Consider the following 6,553-nt stretch of genomic DNA (forward strand, 5'->3'; position numbering starts at 1 on the left):
CATTGGTGAAGGAAATGGACATGAAGAATTAGCCAAACACAGAATGAAATAAATGTTAAATATTGATACAAACGAAATAAATGCCAAATATTGATACAAACGACCGTCTGGAGAAAAGCAAAGTGATGCAAGGTCAGCATGTCTCTGGGAATCAGGGCAGGTGGCACGGAGGAGGGGGTGACCCTTACAGGAGAACGTAGGGGAGTTGAGCCTGGAAGTGGAGGTGCGAAAGAGTATGGTCTATAGGGAATGAGAGGCAGTCTGGAGAGCCTGGCTATTCAGATCATAGAGGCTAGTAGTGGGGATGAGGCTCTGCCCAGATTTTAGATAGTGTTGGATGAGAAATTAAGAAGTGTGGGCTCTTAATAGTATAACTCAAGTTTCAATTCAGTTAATTTTCTAACAGATTTGGTTATTAATTCAGATGTAAGCATCAGTATATTTTTTCTTTAATGAAAATTTTTATTTCCTAACCACGAGGAATAGTTATACAGTTAACTATTTAACTCTTTATAGTCTATCTATTAGTTTCATAATAAAGATACAGAAAGACACTACACATTGAGAAAGAATGTCTCTTTTTATCTAGAAAAAAATGGGTAAATTTTACATTATTTATTATTTATTTCCTATCACTTGGACCTATGAGTTACTTTACAAGTTATTTTACACTTACTTAGGAAGGAAAGTATTTAAATAATTCTAACTGGAGGGGTTTTAAAATATTATTGGACCATTAAGTGATAATGACCTCATAGCCTTTAGCCTCGTTTTGAATTAAACACCTTCGTCCAGGTACCACCTCATGCTCCAGTTTCTATTGCCGTGTAACAAAGCACCCCAGATTTAATGGTGTAAAACAACAACCACATAATGTTGCTAACAAACCCTATGGAAAATATCAAACAGAAAACTGCAGGGATGGCTTATCTCTGTTCCAAAATGCCTGGGGGTCTCAGGTGGGAAAACTCGGGGATTGGAATAATCTGCAGACTTTGCCCCTCGTACATATCTGGTGTCTGGGCTTGGATGACTGAAGTTTTCTTCATGTGAACTGGCCTTCTCACAGCATGGTGGCCAGATTCCTAGAGGGAGTGTTGCTAGAGGAATGTCCTGACAGCAAGACGTCCAAGTGAATCGTGGAAGCTGTGTGGCCTTTTGAGCTCTAGCCTCAGGAGTCACATAGCCTTCCTTCTGTTGTGCAATATTGGTCTACCCTTTCAGTAGGAGGAGTGTCAGCTCTTTCTGGGACCCTGTTTAAAACTGCCACACCCAGTATCCCAATCATAACTATGACCATTCAAAGTTTTCTTCCCTCTTAGACTGGGTCTTGCTGAAGTGGAATCTATTATATTCATTATTATATCCCTAGGACATAATATGGTACATGGTATGTGTTCAAAAAGTATTGGTTGTGGGGCGCCTGGGTGGCTCAGTCATTAAGCGTCTGCCTTCGGCTCAGGTCATGATCCCAAGGTCCTGGGATCGGGCCCCACATCGGGCTCCCTGTTCAGCAGGAAGCCTGTTTCTCCCTCTCCCACTCCCCCTGCTTGTGTTCCCTATCTCCTGGTGTCTCCCTCTCTTTCAAATAAATAAAATCTTTTTTAAAAAAAGTATTAGTTGAAAAAATGAACACACTATTTCTCCAATGTATCTTGCTCACTTCATTTTTTTCATATTGCCAGTCCTCATAGCCAGAATATCCTTCTCAATCCCGTCTGCCTATTCATAGATATATATGCATATATAAGATATATATACATCTTAATGAGAAAGAGGAAAGAACTCTCTAATAGGAATTATACATAGATGGTAGACTAGTAACTGTGTGCTAGGTGCTTTGCAAACATGATTTCATTGAGTCCTCATAGCAACATTATGTCAAATATTATCTTTTCTTTATAGATGAAGGAACAGACTCAGAAAAGTTAAGTAACTTGTCCAAAGTAAATGTAAATCAACACTGATACTAATCCCAGGTCTGTCTGATTCCACAATTTAGTTGAGCTCAACACACACTTACTAAACACCAACTAGATAACAGTGATTATGCTAAGAACCAAAGGTTCAAAGTATTAGTCCGTCCCCTTTAGAAGCTCAACGTCTGTTGAAAAGAAGTCTTACCATCTAAGAAAATGCATATCCTTTCCAGTCCATCATCTTGCATTCCTATGTCCTGCAAGGTACTGTAAAAATTATTGTGGACTTTAAAAATGCCCTTAAGACACAGTCATCCCATTCAAAAAGGTGAAGTTAGAGCTAAGATGCACACATCCGCTTGAAAATGTAATTAGGTTGTTTATTCATACTGTTTTTGTGGAGGAGAGACCCTGCACAGTGAACCTGGACTATTGAATCCTTGTAGTAGCAATATACCTGGCTTGGTAATGGATCCAGTAGGTTCATGTCATTAAACGATTATGCTGTTTGCATCGTAAAAAGAACCTAACTTGTAGTAAAGGGTAGTAAATAGTAAATGACAAATTAACAGTCCAACCACAAGTGTTACAGGAATCTGGAAGTGCAATAGATTACTTTCAGCTGGAGTTATCAGGAAAAACTCATAAAAGGGGTAAGATTTGACTTAGGTTTTGTAGCATGGTAGGAAGTGTTTCATGCGAAGCAGAAGGGAAGACAATGATTCCAGGTGCAAGAAACATGAGTCCTAAAGTGGTTAAGAAAGAACAAGACTGTTCTGGAATAGGAATAAGATGACTTTCGTCAAGTTAGAGGTAAGGTGCATATATTTTTTTTTAAGAAAACATCATAAAATAAAGCCTCCATATATTTTCCACTACTTCTTAGCTTCTATATACCCAAAATAATATTACCTCCCTTTTCTGAGTGCTTTGTATTCTGCAAAGCTGGTGAGTCTTATTCGACCATATATAAAAACAAAGGAGTGAACAGAAAGGAAAAAAATCAAAAGAAAGATACAAAGAAAGGAAGGAAGGAAGGGGAAAAGAGGAAGGGAGGAAAGTTTAGAACGAGAAAACAAACTTGGAACTCTGCTAATACTACCTCACTAAGCTGGAGTATGAAGGAGGTTTTTGATTTCTGGATTACTTTCTTTTTTTTTTTTTAAAGATTTTATTTATTTATTTGAGAGAGAGAGAATGAGAGATAGAGCATATGAGAGGGAAGAGGGTCAGAGGGAGAAGCAGACTCCCTGCCGAGCAGGGAGCCCGATGCGGGACTCGATCCCGGGACTCCAGGATCATGACCTGAGCCGAAGGCAGTTGCTTAACCAACTGAGCCACCCAGGCGCCCTTCTGGATTACTTTCTAAAAGAGATGCCATACAAAAACAATTTAACACAGTTAGTCAAATGTCCTATGACTCTGTTTGTCAAAACAGACTTTTCTTTTGGCAGTTCCAATTGCTTATTTCCTTTAATGCTGTGTGGGGAGTCCTTCAAATTTCCTATCATCTAGGTATCAGTTTAATATTCACAGTTTATGTTCTTCAACCATATACCTAATGAGATTACAAAATTCAAGAACACATAGATGGATTTAAAGTTGAAAATACTTGAACTGCTAGAACTTGCAGTAGAACTAAATTTAGTGTACTTTAAGTTTGAAAAAGTAGAGGACAGTAAAGGAAAATCTGGCAGCTGGTATAGGCACTAAAAGGTAAATCCTTCCTAATGCACACTGTAGAGATATTCAGTCATCCTGTTTAAATTGAGCTATTTTTTTCCTTTTTATTGAAATCTATAAAAAGAGCTAATTAAAATCATCACATTGTAAAGCTAGAGGAAAACACAGAGTTCACTTAAATCATTTCTCATTATACAGAATTGCAAATATTAACTGGTATTCTCCTGGTTGGGCAGAGGATAAAAACACCAAATTGTTTTTTCTCACTTAAATGAATAAAATCAAGTGTATTTTGTATTTTTACAACCAAGAACACCACCAACAGAAAATTTTATTTGAACTAGAAAGAGTTAAGAACATTACACTGGCGAAAGAATTTCAACCTACAATGGAACCAGGAAGGAGGAAATGGGGAATCTCATGAGTACACCCTCAGAAGAACAGAATTAAGAACTGAGAGACTTATTTCCCATAAACGCCTGCTTTACAGAGGGAGATTTATCTCCTGACCAATTAACATCCACTAAGAATCCCTCTCCATCCTCAAGCCAATGAACATACTGCTTGGACTGTGGGTGAGCTCCCCACTCTTTGCACACCTGGACCATAAAAGCAGCCCACTCCAAACCTTCAATGGACTCACCTATATGTAGCTTGCTAGAGTGTGCATTTCCCAAATTGCAATTCCTCTGCTATTCCCGAATAAACTCAATTTCTGGTAATTTGAGCCTGCCTCAGTTTACCTCTTTATTTAGGTTGACATTAGGTTACAACTTTTAATAAAAATTTTTACTATAAAATTTGATGTTTTCAAATTTTTAAAAAATTATACTGTTGATTGTAATCCCTAACTTTGTAATATCTCAATAACAGTATTGTTTAGGCAAGTATCTCTCTGAAAAAAAAAAGTTTCTTAATGTTTCCCATTATACAGTCAAATTTAACTTGCTACATATATATTTTTAAACCTTGCCTTTATTATTATAATTACTTTTTTCTTTCTACCCTACAATTCCCTCAGTAATTTTGTCTTGTTCTGAACTCTTGGCATTTTCTGACATGTTGAATTGTCTACGGAATACTGAAATGTCTTTAAATGGATCCAGGTACTATGAACATCCTGGAAAAAAGAGATGTTGCTCCACTGTATACATCTCCTCCTCTATGTCCGGTATCAATAAAACAGATGAATACCAAAATACATCAACTAGTGGAAAGGTGAAGACTCATCACACTAAGATAAGGAGAAATAGGGACCTTTACTCACTGCATCTGTTTAAGTAAAGATACACAAACTGGTAGAAAATTACAACTTTCATTAGTCCATTCAAAAGAATAAAGAAAAAAGAAATATTAGCTATGGCACTTTTGATTCAAACATCTCTCTCTCTCTCCCCTCAAATGGAGTGTTTCCCTCAAATCTGTTGGTGGAATATTCCCTTTAAAACCTCCCTTTATATTTAAAATTTTATAACTTACTGATAAAAACATTACCAGAAAGAATTTTTACATTCCAATAAAATGTCTCTGTGATACTGTGAATTTTGTTTTAATCACTTATTTGGCTTATTTCAGCCAGTTTATTTTGCAATGTTAGGAATCTTTGGGGAAAACACTCCTTGACATTAATGATATTAACAGACTAGCCCAATCTAAGAATGAAGATTAGGTCTGGAAAAAAAAAAAAAAAAAGAAAGTTTCTTGATAAGTTTTCTACCATATTTGCTACTCTGTTGAGAGAATATTAATAAGGAAATTAGATTTTACCTATTGCTTTTTCAAGGAAAATTTAAAATGAATTTATGTATCTATACACATGTATTATACATGCATACTTTGCTTTCCATTTCCTTAGCTTTATTTTTTTATATATTAATTCTCTCAGGACATTTCAGGTTATATGTCTGGAAACTTCAGCCATCCAGAAAAAAAAAAAAAAAGAAGATTGGGAAATAATGAAAAAAATGTGCTGAAAGAATTCACATAAAAGTTTTGGAGACTTGAAAATGGGAACAACAGACACTTAAAAAGTTATTGAACCAGAAAAAAGAAAAAAAGTCCTTCCTGGCAGGTAGTTATATAGCAATATACTGATAACTGTGGGATAAAAATAAAGGCATCCAGACATTATAACAGAGCTCTCCTGCATGGAAATCAAACTCCTAATTCAAAGGTAAAGAGAAAAACTGATTCATATATTTTTTTTTCTTTCTGGTTTGGATAATTGAAAAAGAAATCACCAATTGTAAAAGAAACCTTAAAAATAAATATAGTTTAAGTATTTGGCTCAAGTATCCTCTTATTAGAAATTTCATCTCATTTACCTCTATACAAATACACACATATAAGTAAACAAGGATGCATAATCTGTGTATTGATATATAGTGATAAAACCATATATAATATATTTGACCACTGTCAACATGAATTTCATCATTGTCCCTTACATATAGAATTTCTTTTCAAAACATGTGCCAAGCAAAAACAAAAAACAAAACAAAACAAAACCCCAAACATGTGCCAAGCCGGGGAAAAAATATCAAAATGATTAAAGTCAGGAGAGCTTCTTCCAGTGTGATTAATTCAAGTATTTGAGTAGTTTCTGAATATTAACAGTCCAAGAGATATTAAGGTAAATATTCAGATTCTGGGAATTGCATTAGAGATTATTTAAGGAAGGGGAGAGATTCTTGCTAAAATTCTTCCGTTTGCATATTTCAACCCATGTTTTTAATAACTCAATCCTCATGCAACCAAGATGTCTTTTGGAGTTACCATACTATTCACTAATTATTTGTTCTATTACCTAATATGCTAATCTAGGGGATCCTAAAGAGTGCAAGGAATGACAGCAGTCTAGGATTAAACAAGTTCATCGCTTCTCAGCCTTTTGGCTAAGATCAAGTGTAGGATTAAACAAGTTCATAAAAATTTCTGCTTAGCCATGTTTT

General features: G+C 35.6%; 1 pseudogene; it reads left to right on the forward strand.

Annotated features, from left to right (window-relative positions):
* The first annotated feature begins 6,476 nt into the window (after positions 1 to 6,476).
* Positions 6,477 to 6,553, forward strand: LOC112829825 (U2 spliceosomal RNA; annotated as a pseudogene).

This window comes from Callorhinus ursinus, unplaced genomic scaffold, assembly GCF_003265705.2.
Source record: "Callorhinus ursinus isolate GAN/ISIS: 27379988/994484 unplaced genomic scaffold, GSC_fseal_2.0 scaffold21, whole genome shotgun sequence".
NCBI classification, from domain to species: Eukaryota; Metazoa; Chordata; class Mammalia; order Carnivora; family Otariidae; genus Callorhinus; species Callorhinus ursinus.